The sequence below is a fragment of the Psammomys obesus genome, unplaced genomic scaffold, assembly GCF_907164565.1.
Source record: "Psammomys obesus unplaced genomic scaffold, mPsaObe1.curated_primary_1811, whole genome shotgun sequence".
Lineage (NCBI taxonomy): Eukaryota > Metazoa > Chordata > Mammalia > Rodentia > Muridae > Psammomys > Psammomys obesus.
In genome coordinates, this window is record NW_026593286.1 from 13,272,007 (window position 1) to 13,284,499 (window position 12,493).

Sequence of the window (12,493 nt, forward strand, 5' to 3'; positions counted from 1 at the left end):
ATATATATATATATATATATATATATATATATATATATATATCCACACACACGTATATATACATACATATACATATATACGTGTGTGTGTGTGTGTGTGTGTGTGTGTGTGTGTGTGTGTGTGTAGATACCTGAAAATTATGTCACAGGTAACAAAAATCTCAAGCTTAGGAAAAAGAAAGAAGAGGTGAAAAGAAAGAACCATGACTTTATGGCAAGAGATCAGACAGGAAACTAAGTCCAACAAGAAGGCCAAATGGGTTGTGGAAAATGCCATATCACCAGTCCTAGTAGCATCATGATAAACAAGTCAGGAGAAGCTTCTCAATACACTTCCTGTATATAACAAGAGAAAAGACCACCCCATCTTCTTCACTTGCTATACCCCAGGAAACTTTTATTCATCCAACAATTAATTTTGATTATTAAAATTCATTAAAATTCATGCAGGTTCTTAACTGGATCTGTCTGTCCAGCCTCTGCTCTATGCCTTCCCAAAGGATACACTCTAATCTCAGTCCTCAACAGCTGCACTTCAATGTTGGCTACTGATGTGCTCTTCCAAAATTTCACTGCCCCAACATCCACTGTGAGAACCCTCCTTAAACTCCCATTTACTTCCAATCCTGCTCTAGGCTCACTCCATTTATTTATCCGACCCTTCCCTGGCTACTCTGACCAAATAGGCGCTCCCTGTCCTCTGTACATTTCACTTGGCCTTTACCACACCTTATATTACCTTCACAGAGCTTGAGAAAACTGAAGGATTCCTTCCAATCAATTCCCTTTAAAAGGTAAACTTCATATAAATTTGTTAACCTATCAGATTCAGAACAGTTGTTTTTATTTCTTATAAAAACAGAGACAGGAGAATAAGAAAAAAATAGAGAAAATAGGAAAAAAGCAAATTAAAACAGAGGAGAAAGGCAGAGAGACAAGGAAAGCAGCAAGCACAGCTGTGTCCCCCTAAACTATAGTTTACTTCCCTGGCCCACATAACTGTGAGGTAAAAATGTAAATTGTCGAGTTACAAAAATGAAATGGAAAGCTAAGAGACAGGCTCAGTGTTGAGTGCCTGTAATTCCAGAACCTCGGAGACTGAGACAGGGAATTTTAAGATCAAAGCCAGCATGGAGCTACATTTAGAAAAAAGAAAAAAGAAAAAAAAAAAACTACCCCACCCCACCAAAAGAAAAACTTCTTTTAGAAGGAAAACAAAAAGTCTGAGAAATAAGTGACCAGCCCCAACTTACATACCAAGTTTTATATACACAGATGGCAATGGTTCCTCCTTCGCTCAGTATTCAGGAGGCTAAAATAGAAGGATCTCAAGTTCAAGGCCAATCTGAGTCTCACAGCGAGTTCAAGGACAGCTTGGAGTAAAGTGAGACCCTGTTTCAAAAAGAAAAAAGAAATGCCACCTGAATTAGTATATGACATAAGAAATAAAAGTAGATGCCGGTTATCTGAAAGAGAATGTCACAATGACATCCTGCTTGCAATGCGCTACATGCAGAAATTTAATTTTCGCAAGAAAATTAAAGCACAAGTCCAAAATAACTGTTAACTAAAACTGAACAAAATCATGGGATGGGGTGAGATGGCTTTGCCATCGAAGCCTGGTAAACTGAGTTCAATTCCTAGAACCCAGCAAGAGAGAACCAACTCCAAACCTGGCCTCTAACCTTCACATGTGTATTGAAATATAAACACAGATGCACTCTCAGAGGCTGGAATGCATGCATAAAGACACAGTCAAATATAAACATACTTAATTTTAATTAATAGAACAAAATCTACTTCCTCAATTTATGGTTTTCTATATACACTAATATCTCAAGCTCTACTGAAAAAGAACAGTTCCAATACATAAAACACTTCCTTATGGTGTGACTGTTACAAAGAAGCTAATGGTACTTCAAGAGAAAAGCCAAAGCCAGCCAGTGGTGGTGCACACCTTTAATCCCACTCCTCAGGGGGCAGAGGCAGGCAGATCTCTAATTTTAAGGCCAGCCTGATCTACAGTGCAAGTTCCAGGACAGCCAAGACTACAGAAAGACCCTGTCTAGAGAGAGAGAGACAGAGACAGAGATAGACAAAGACAGACAGAGACACAGAGATACACTTATCTTAAAATCTCACATCAGAAAACAAAAGGTTTTGTTATCAGCACCATTCAGTAAAGAAACTGAAACCCAGAAAAGTTAAATAAGCTGTCAAAGGACAGTCACCAATTAAGTAAGAGGATTCAAACCCAGGCACCCCGAATTCCAGCCTCATGTTTCTGTCCATCAGACCAGTTGGTAGGAAAGGGGTGCTATACTTTACAGGAAACTTCTTGCAGGAAGCAAGCACCAATGCAAAGAATTGGCAAAATGACTAGTAATACAAAGAAACACTCAAGGGAAAAGGTGTTTCTTCGTAAATTTTCCCTACAGTCTTTCGTGAAATTACTAAGGTATACACAAATGCAAAATGACAAGAACATTTTGAAAACTAGAAGCACAGAGGGTAAAGCAAGATGAGAAAAATGAGCCTTAAAAGAAAAGTATCTACCAGAGTTTTGTACTGATTATAAGGGCATGCTCCATGCCCCTGCAGCTTACTCAAATAAGTAACCCTTTCTTATCCATAATCCAACACTCTCCATCAAACCTCCTTTCAACAGGAATGGTGGGTACAAGCCTTTAATCCCAGCACTTGGGAGGCAGAGGCAGGAGGATCTCTGTGAGCTGGAGTAACACCAGCCTGGAGGACAGCCAGGACTACATAGGGAGACCCTGTCTCAAAACAAACAAACAAACAAACAAAAATCTTCTGGGGAAACACTTCCTATCTACATGTCTCCATTTCCTCAGTGGCTCCACCCACCCTACCTTAAAGGCAAGAGTCACCAAGGACTTCCCACAGGAGCACTCCACAGCACTGACCGCCTTCCCTGCAGTGACTCCTGGCTATCTTCTCACTGTCCTGAGATGGCTAATTCTGACTATCAACTTCACTGGATTAATAAATGCCTAGGAGATTAGTAAAGCATACCTCTGGTCAGGAAAGAGGGTCTGTGGCATTTCCAGAGACAACTAAAGCACAGATCTTGCCTAATTCAAACCCATTGATGGACTCATAGCATACCATCACTGGGAGATGGAGTCTTTGGAGGAAGTATATCACTTTGGGGATATTCTTAGGATTTTATCTTGCCCTAGAACCTCCTTATTCCCATTTCTCTACTCCCTGACCACCTTGATATGAAAGGCTCCTTCAACAAGTGCTCTCCCCCACTAAAACACCCTGGAAACGATGAGCCAAAAGAAACCTTTCCTTCTTTCTTTGATCAGATATTCTTCTTGCTGAGATATTGTGCCGAAACAATACTGAGGTTTATGCCACTCTTCTTACGTCTTCTGCACACTCTGCCTCTTCTCCTCAGTCCTGGCAACAGCCTCTCTCTGCTCTCATTCCATGACCCTCCATAGGCAGCCTGACATGCACACTGTTTCAGATACTACATACAAGGAAGGTCCCAAAATGGCACACATCTACTCTACTTCTGAACAGTAAACCAGCACACTAAAGAGAAGGCAACTCCCACAGAACACTTCCAAACCCAGAGACATGGTCTCCCACATCCAAAACCTACTTCTCTCCCAATGAGCCTTGCTGAGAGAATAGTGCATGCAATGTCCTTCACTCCTTGACGTACCTGAGTCTGAAACAATGCCTTCTCCTCTCAGCTCAGGTATTTATCACCATGCCATGACAGCCTCCCATCTCACACCTTCCTGAAATCTCTGCTCATATGAACCTCTTTAAAGGCTTGGCTAATCTAACATATTACACTCTATGAAAAAACAAGTATTGATACTTGGTGGGGGAGGGTGTTCATTTTTTTAGACAGATTATGTGGTTTTGGATATCCTAGAACTATGTAAAGCAGGCTGGCCTCAAACTCAAACACTTGCTTGTCTCTACCTAACTAGAGGGATAAAAGGTGTGTGCCACCAACCCCAGCTGAAAGTTTTATGTTAAATTACTTGGTAAAATAAAAACTACAGTGAGTACTTTTGAAAATTATGCTATCAAAAAATTTAAAAGCCTTGTCACTTTAGTCACTTGGGGGGGGGGGACGCTGATTTCTAAATCACACCTTCAAATCCACAGCTCATATAAAGGATTCTTGCTTCTAAACTATTCATCGGGAGAAAATCTAAGTGCTACAGGAATATTTAAACTTTAAGCACCCTAAAGGCAGACAGAATGAATGCTTGGAAATATTCCCTATCTCATTCAGACATCTTGCAACGTGAGCTAAAATGACAGCCTGGTGTAAGAAGATATTGAAATAAAAAGAATTATAGTTGCTCAAAAAAGTTCTGACACTCGTGTTCTATGGACATTTAATTAGTCTCAGAACACAAAATTGGAAATCTAAATTGCGATCATTATAAGTCTTCACTCAGTACCTCACCTTTACTGCATGTAACACAGTTAGCAATCACTCACTTATCTACAGGATCACTGGCTTGGAATCTAATTCCTGCCTGAGGACACAGGGACACATCAATTCTGTCCCCAGCACCTGACAAGGTGTCTGACTAACAGAAAGGGAAGGCTCTTGGTCAACAATTAACTGAATCAGGAATGAGCTAGTGGTATTTCCCCTCATGATGTCCTTCAATTTGCCCTTCTTTCTTTGCCTTCTTCAAGGAGGACATCTTGGACTCAACAGAATACTTGTGCTTTTAAGTCATTCGGCCCAAATGTCCTATAAATACAGTAATTGGGTTACAAAGACGCTAAGTGACCATCTCCTATGGCTAAAAACTGCAATCGGGGCACTTTATGACAGATCAAAAAATAGTTCAAGAAAATACAATCAGCCTTCAAGCGTCCATGTGAGGACTGCACAGGAAGACACCAGAAAACAAAAAAAAGAAAGCCTGGGCAACTGACTCCGAAGTCCCAACACTTCCTCCCTGCAATAAGCTTCTGCGATTTTAGGGGCATCTCGGCAGCACCCTTCAACAACTCTCTGAAAGCAACGTGGACAGGCAAAACGGGCTACAACAAACGGGAAAAACACCATACTACACCTCTGCACAGACCCAAAGCCACGGTGGAAACTATTCCAACAGTAAATAAAGGACTGAATGCACTCTCAGATCTAAGTGGTCTGGCTTCAGACGGGCCTTCCCGGGGCTCCAGCTTCTCCTACCGGCAGGTATGGAGTTGAGTCAACGTGTCCACAGTGCGGGTTCTTTCCAATCTGCACCCCTTCCTGGTTGGACTGACAATGCAAACATAGCTATGCGTAAAGTTCTCGGTGTGCAGCGTTCCATAAAAGCTCAGTTGAGTGCCGGCTCTGCCAGTTATCCGGTCAGTTCTCACCGAGCCCGACCCCTCTCTGGTTTCTAGGATTCCCAAAAACTGTCCTGCCCTTTCTATGGCGGAGGTGGGGGTTCTACAACAGGTCCAGGAGATCGGAGCGCCTGTTCTAGAACCAGAACGGACACTGAATGCAGTTGGGGTCTTGACCCGTGAAATCCCTTCACCCGATCCACACCTGACCCCCGAGGGGCTGCCGGTGTGTGCACCTCCCGACGGCCTCGCGTGGAGACTGAAACGCACCGAGCCCCCCCCCCCCCCACACACACACACACACGCGGCAGCCCCGGCGCGCCCGCAGCAAGCCCCAGCCCGGCTTTCGGGGAAACCGCCGGGCTCCGGCGAGCCTCCCCCGGACGCCGCGCGGTCGCGCGGAGCGGGACGCCCCCACCCCCGCGCCCGCCGCGGAGGCCGCGGTGCAGCCCTCCTCGCGGCCGGCGGTTTCCCCGACCCCGCGAGGACGCCCCCCTCGCTGCTCCCCCTCCCCCGACCCCGCCGCGGCCCGGGCGTCCCCCCGGCTCGGGCACCAGCGGACCGCATGCACGCCGAAGGGTGGGGTTGTGGGGACGCGGGGGAGGCCTCGCCGCCATCCCGCGACCCTCGGTCTCCTCACAACGGGCGCAGCGCACACTCACCGCGGTCCCCGCGGGCTCCGACCCACGCAGGCCTGGCGGCTCCCGGGAGCCGTTCCCGCCCGGAGCCACCTCCTCAGGACCCCGACGCGGCCCGGGGCCGTCCTGAGAGAAGGGGGACGACCGCCCGCCGCCGGCTCTGCCCTCCCGCTCTGCCGCCGCCGCCGCCTCCTCGTCCCAGCCCGCGGCCGCGGTCACAACCGCAGCGACGCTCCCCAGGCGCCGGCTGAGCAGCGTCTGTTGAGCCGCAGTCCCGGACGCGCAGCCCCGGCCGGCGCTCGTTGCATATGCAAATAGGACGCCGCCCATTGGCCCGCGGGCGGTGGCGCGTACGGGGCCCAGCCTATCAGATGCGGGCCGGGGGAGAGCGGCGCTGGCGGCAGGGGCGGGGCGAGGTTACTAGGGGTCATTCTGCGGAGCCGCCGCCGGCTGGACCGGCCCGGGGCCCGCGGAGGGCGGGGATGAAGCCCCCGGGGAGGGGAGCGGCGGCCCCGAGCTGGGCTGGTGGGCGGCGCGCGGGAGGATGCCCCGCACAGAGCCGCCGACCAAACCCGCCTGCCTTCTCTGCGGTGATGCACGGATTTCCACCCAGAGCAGAGAGAGAGCAGCAGGCTCGTTGTCCCTTTCTCGTTTTTCTCTGGGTTGGATTCGTTGTCCCGGTCTGGAACGCGAATCTCTAGCAAATCTTGCAAGGAAAATAAAAACTGACGTTTGGAAATGCCTGCGGAGGGGAGAGGCTCAAGCTGAAAGCACGCCCTGTGGTGTTTTGTTGTGTTTTGTTTTGTTTTCTCTCTTGCAAGGGCTTCGTTTAACGCAGCGTGTATCCGGTTCACGTCCAAATCTTCGCGTGCCGCAAGTTTCTTGTTCTCAAAGGGTGAAAGTTTACTCAAAATTATTGTTTGTGAACGGTAAACGTGTGTGTGTTTAGTTTGCCAGGATACAGGCATTTATTTTACGACTGCCTCCCACCGTGCACACACATAGCAAAGCACAAATGACTAAAACAGCCACCGCCGTGTGACATTAGAAGACTGTTCGTAGCCGGGTTTTGGTGTTTTGTTTTGTTTTGTTTTGTTTTCCTTAACCCAACCTATTATTTAGCCTGTGAACTTTAAGTAGGTGAAAGGTTGAGTTGCTGAGCTAGCCTCAAGCGAAGGCAGAGGCTCACTTCCCAAGACAGTCTTTTAAGAAGTCTGGAAGCTGCCAGGACTTGAAGGAGGTGGAACCCTGTTGCACCTTCTACAAAGAGAGCTCTCACTCACCTAGGGCCCCTGGCCAATCTAACTGCCAGGAAGAACAGACAGTCTTTGACTCAAGCAACCTGTTCCTACTAGGAATTCAATTTTTTTTTTTTTTTTTTTTTGAGGCTCTTAATCTCTCCAAGGATACCCTGCCAATAAATGGAAAGCAGAATTTCTGCTCTACAGAGGGATGTATACCTTAGAAGTGGCCATTCCAGAACCACAAACCTCAGGAGGAACTAAGCAACTTCAAGACAAGAAAACCTTCTTCCCCCATTATTAAACAGGTGTAGAATTCCAGGGGCATTTTTCTTCCTTATCTCTTTACAGTTTACACAATATGTTAGGGATGAGTATTTACATTTAAAAGAAAATACTCTCGAAATTCAAATGCTGAGCTCAAATACTGTTTGCCGTTTGATACCAACCAAACAGAAATTACTGTATTTCTATTCACTAGGCTTCCATGTACCGTTGCTTACTTCCTTTGTGGGAGAGTGGGAGGCAAGATCTCCTTGTTTGGCTCTGGCAGGCCTGGAATTTTACTATGTAGACCCGGAGGGAGCCTAGAATTCATGGTGATCCGGGTGATTTGGGGCTCACTAGTGCGATCCACCGATAGGCTTTATGTGCTATCAGGGCCTAACACTATGCCTGCAGGCTGACCTTGAACTCCAGGCAATCGTCCTGCTTCGCCTAGGTTGTTTGTTGTTTGTTTGTTTGTTTGTTTGTTTTGAAAACGGCAGGCTGTGATGACATACACCTTTAATCTCAGTACTTGGAAGGCAGAGGCAGGTAGATCTCAGAGTCTGAGACCTGACTAGTCTGACTTAGCAAGGTCCAGGCCAACCAGAAGATCTTTGTTGAAACCCTGCCTGAAGAAATAAATGAAGGAATGAATGACTACACAGATAAAACAAAGGCTGGCAAGGTGGCTTATGACTAAGCGTGGAGACCCATATTGTGGAAGAAGAAAATCGGCTCTCAGATGTGTCCTTTGACCTCTCCTGAAGCACCACAGGATGCAGGCACACATACACCAGGTAAACGGGTATAATAAAGAAAAGGGGAAAGCAAAAACACAACAGGGCATGGTGACCCAGCACCAGTGACCAGGCCGGGGAGCTGCTGGCAGTGACACCACCTTGGGCCACATAGTGAACCGCAGGCCAGAGTGAAACTGAATAACAGTCAATAAATAAGTAAATAAATAACAGCGATACGTTGCAAAATCGCTTTTCTCTTAGAAAGGTTTTCAGCCTGTGTTCAGAGCTTTGAGGGGTACTGAATTTTGGTAATTTCCCCTCTTTTTGTAAAACTTCAAATCAGAAACTGCTAAGGGTCATGAATAGGAACAAGGCAATCTTTTTCATATTTTGATACGTTTCCAACTTACAAAGACATTAAGAGGAATTGTCTATAGTTGGTCTGTTTCCTGTGAAGGGTCATAGACAGGTTCTGTGACTTTTTCACAAAAACTACGCTTTCCATTACGATACAACAGCAGGACAAGCTGATTTTTTTTTTTTTTTTTTTTTTTTTTTTTTTACAGGAATGTTTTTGTTGTTTCACTTCCAGTGGATTGGAGGGTGTGAACAGAGCACATGATACTGTTTGAATTAAGAAGGCTGTGACTCCAAGGAGGAGAATGATCAACAAAAAGCAACTTTAAAATGTAGCTTACATTTAAAGTACCTGGTGGCACAAAGCCTTTAATCCCACACTTGGGAGGCAGAGCTACGTCGATCTCTGAGTTCAAGGCCAGCCTAGTCTATATAGCAAGTTCTAGGACAGCCAGGGTTTTGTGTAGTAAGACCCTGTCTCAAAAGACAGAGAAAAGAAAAAAAAAAGTAAAAAAGAAAGACTTATTGTCTCACAAAAAGAAACCTAAGAGACCTCAAAAGGCAGGGCAAGGCCAAATAGAAGCAAACAATTCCAGCACTTGGGATTCAGAGACAGGCGGTCCTGCTCTAAATTCAAGCCAGCTTGCTCCACATACAAGCCACCATCCTGGGTGGCTCTAACTGTCACCTTGACACAACCTAGAGTCACCTGAGAGAATCTCAATTGAAAAACTGCCTCTACCTGTGAACATACCTGTAGAGGACTGTTTGGTTGTTAGCTGATAAAGCAGGGCTCAACCCACTGTGGACAGCCCCAACCCTAGGCGGGTGGTCCTGACCTGCATAAGAAAGCTACCTGGACAGGCACCGTGACACACGTCTGTATTCCTAGGACTCAGGGAGGCAGAGGCAGGCGGATCTGTGAGTTTGAGGTCAGCCTGATCTACAAAGCAAGTCCAGGACAGCCAAGGCTACACAGAGAAACCCTATCTCAGAAAACCAAAAGAAAGAAAGAAAGAGAAAAAAGAAGGAAGGAAGGAAGGAAGGAAGGAAGGAAGGAAGGAGGGAGGGAGGGAGGGAGGGAGGGAGGGAGGGAGGAAGGAGAAAGGAAAGAAGGAAGGAAGGAAGGAAGGAAGGAAGGAAGGAAGGAAGGAAGGAAGGAAGGAAGGAAGGAAGGAAGGAAGAAGACAGCTAGCTCTGCATGACCAGCATGTGAGCCAGCTAGCAAACATTCCCCCATGATCCACGCTGTATTTCTTGGCTGTGAAATGAGTCCCTTGGTTGGAGGTAATGCCGTGTGCTGTAGTGAACAGTCTTGCCTTGGCTATCACCAACGATGAACTGTACCTTGGAGTTGTCACAGATCCTGTGTGTCACTAAAAACCTGGATGTTCCCTAGGTTCTCTGTAATTTTTTAATCTACAGTTTGTTTCATATAAGTAAGGAACCCAACATCCAGGCAGTTATAGTAAACAGCTCCAAAATAGCTGAGTTTCTCATTGAAGATCTTCTGAGATGTGGGCATGGCACTACACACCTGTAATTCTAGCACTTGAGAGGTAGAAGGAGGAAGGCTACAAGTTCACAGTCAGCCTCAGCTACCCAGCAAGTTAGAGGCCAGCCTGAAGTATAAAAGACCCTATCTCAAAAAATAATCTTCTCTAGGGTGGATTTAATGTATTTGATTAAAGAAGGGAAAACAGGAACATAGCCAATTAACTCTGACTTCCTGAAACTAAGTTTAGAAATAATAGTGGCACAAGGGGGTTGGGAGAATCCACATAAAAGGAGTCCCAGATTCATAACTCATGACCAATATGGTGACTCCACAAGAATCATCAGAAACATAAGCTGCATCTTCCTTCCTGTTTTGTTTTGTTTTGTTTTGTTTTGTTTTGTTTTGTTTTCCATTCTCAGTGTGCAACTATCACAGTCCAAGTTATAACGTAGCTTCTGGAGTGTCAGCCAATATATCTGTATCAGGGAGGAAAAAAAAGGATAGAAGCACACAAAAGGAATTTGGTGTCTAATAGATTCCTTAGGGGATTTTCCTCCCCGAGCTTTACCTTAGGTCTCATTGCCTAGAATGTCATCGCAGCTAACAAAACTGGGAAATACAAACAGACAATGCCAATGCAAATGAAAACCAAGGTCTGTTCCTAGCCATGAAGAAGGTATCTACAGAGCAAGCGAGTCTCTGCTGACTTCTGAAACGCTTAGTCTGGAGACATTCATGTACTTCATTCAGACTAGTAGTTTTGTTTCTTCCTTTGATTTAGAAATTGTGACAGTAAATAACAACTTTTCCGTATTTTTCTAACAAAAAGCTCTTACACGATTATATGTGTTGCCCTACTAAGTGCTGTGATGAAGACACCTAACAAGAAGCAACTTCAGGCTTACAACTCCAGAGGATGCAGTTCATCAGAGCATGGACTCATAGATGGCACAGGGACAGGATTTGGTCCTTATACTTACAAAGCCAGAGAGCAGAGAGAAACAAATCCAGTTGGTTCTGCTTGCTTTCTCCATTTTATTCAGCCCAGAAGGCAAGGAATGGTGTCAACCATATTTAACTTAATGTAGAAGTTCCCTCCCGGATTAGCCAAAAAAAAAAAAAAAAAAATTGTCTCCAAGGTGTTCCTAGATCCTATCAAGCTTACAGTCTAATAAAAACCATCACGCTGAGCCAGGCAGTCGTGACATACACCTTTAATCCCAGCATTCAAGGCAAAGGCCAGTGGATCTTTGTGAGTAGGAGACCAGTCTGGTCTACAGAGTGAGTTCCAGGATAGCCAAGATACACAGAAAACCCCTCTCTTGAAAACCAAAAAAAAAAAAAAAAAAATAGAACAAAGAAAATTAAAAAAAAAAAAAATAATAAGTAAATAAGGACTGAGGTTAATTTGCCTTGTATGCACAAAATTCTGGGTCTAATCGCCAGCACCCCATAAACCAGGTGTGGTGGTGTCACACCTGACTTCCCAGCATTCAAGAGATTCAAGAAAAAATATCAAAATCAAGGATGTTGAGTGAGTTTAAGGCCAGCCTGGGATACAGGAGGCCCTGTCACAGAAAAATATGCAAATAGTAATAGATTTCAGCATTTAAGATAATGAGCATGAACGTGCCAAGTGAAACCTTCCTTCAAAAAAAAGACTTCCTCCATGCTGTTGTTCATGCTGTTGACTCTGGGTTAGGCCTCTTTAGGCCGAAGGGAAGAGAAATGCAGAACTACACTTGCTACAGCAAATGGACTTTATTAGCGTATAAAATTAAAGGCCCCAGGAGTATATCTGCCCTCAGAGTCATCTTGATAAAGATATCAAAAGCCAGGTGTGGCAGCACCTACGATTCCAGCACTAGGAAGGTGCAGGTAGGAGGATCTGCTGTTCCTCTGCTGTCTGAGCTCCAGGACAGCTCGATAACAGCACATCCAAAACAAATGAACAAATAAAAGAGACGAAAGACTGACGTCATCAATGCATAAGCCCTCGTGCTGTTTTTTGCTCCACTCGCAGGTTCCCAGGATGGCAAGAGGGCAAGAGGCCCCTCCTGTCTCCCATTCCACCCGAACGTCAAGTCTTTGCCCAGAAATCTAACTTGGTTTTAGGGGCTTCTGTGTCTCTCATTACCCAGCCTGTCTGTCTATCTAGGGCTGACTCAGAACTCCACGTCGGCTCCTAGGATGGAGTTCTGCAATTAAATAATGAAGGAATATGTTTGGGGAGATAATTAAAATTTGCTACAAGAAACTCAGAGTGTGCTCTTAGCAAAAAGATGAGAAGAGAACAAAATATCAGATGCTCTCACCATGAGCTTCGCATAGTGAATCCTGTAAAATGCTCCGTTATATTTCTCCCTGGCTCTACAATGAGCTTTTTGAGATCCAG

General features: G+C 45.5%; 2 protein-coding genes across 3 annotated transcripts in view; both read right to left on the bottom strand.

Moving 5' to 3' along the window:
• LOC129683665 (U3 small nucleolar RNA-associated protein 14 homolog B-like) overlaps positions 1–1,321 on the bottom strand; it is a 5,789-nt gene extending 4,468 nt beyond the window's left edge. The window contains exon 1 of the mRNA XM_055616495.1: positions 1,257–1,321. The gene's annotated coding sequence lies outside the window, so the exon portion shown is untranslated. The remainder of the gene's footprint in view (positions 1–1,256) is intronic.
• The window catches only part of Acsl3 (acyl-CoA synthetase long chain family member 3), a 49,907-nt gene extending 43,811 nt beyond the window's left edge, over positions 1–6,096 (bottom strand). Inside the window, exon 1 of one of the 2 annotated variants that reach the window (XM_055616496.1) lies at positions 6,020–6,096. The gene's annotated coding sequence lies outside the window, so the exon portion shown is untranslated. Of the gene's footprint in view, positions 1–1,256; positions 1,323–6,019 lie in introns of those variants that run through there. The other variant, XM_055616497.1, reaches the window with a different exon arrangement.
• Between the last annotated feature and the right edge of the window lie 6,397 nt (positions 6,097–12,493).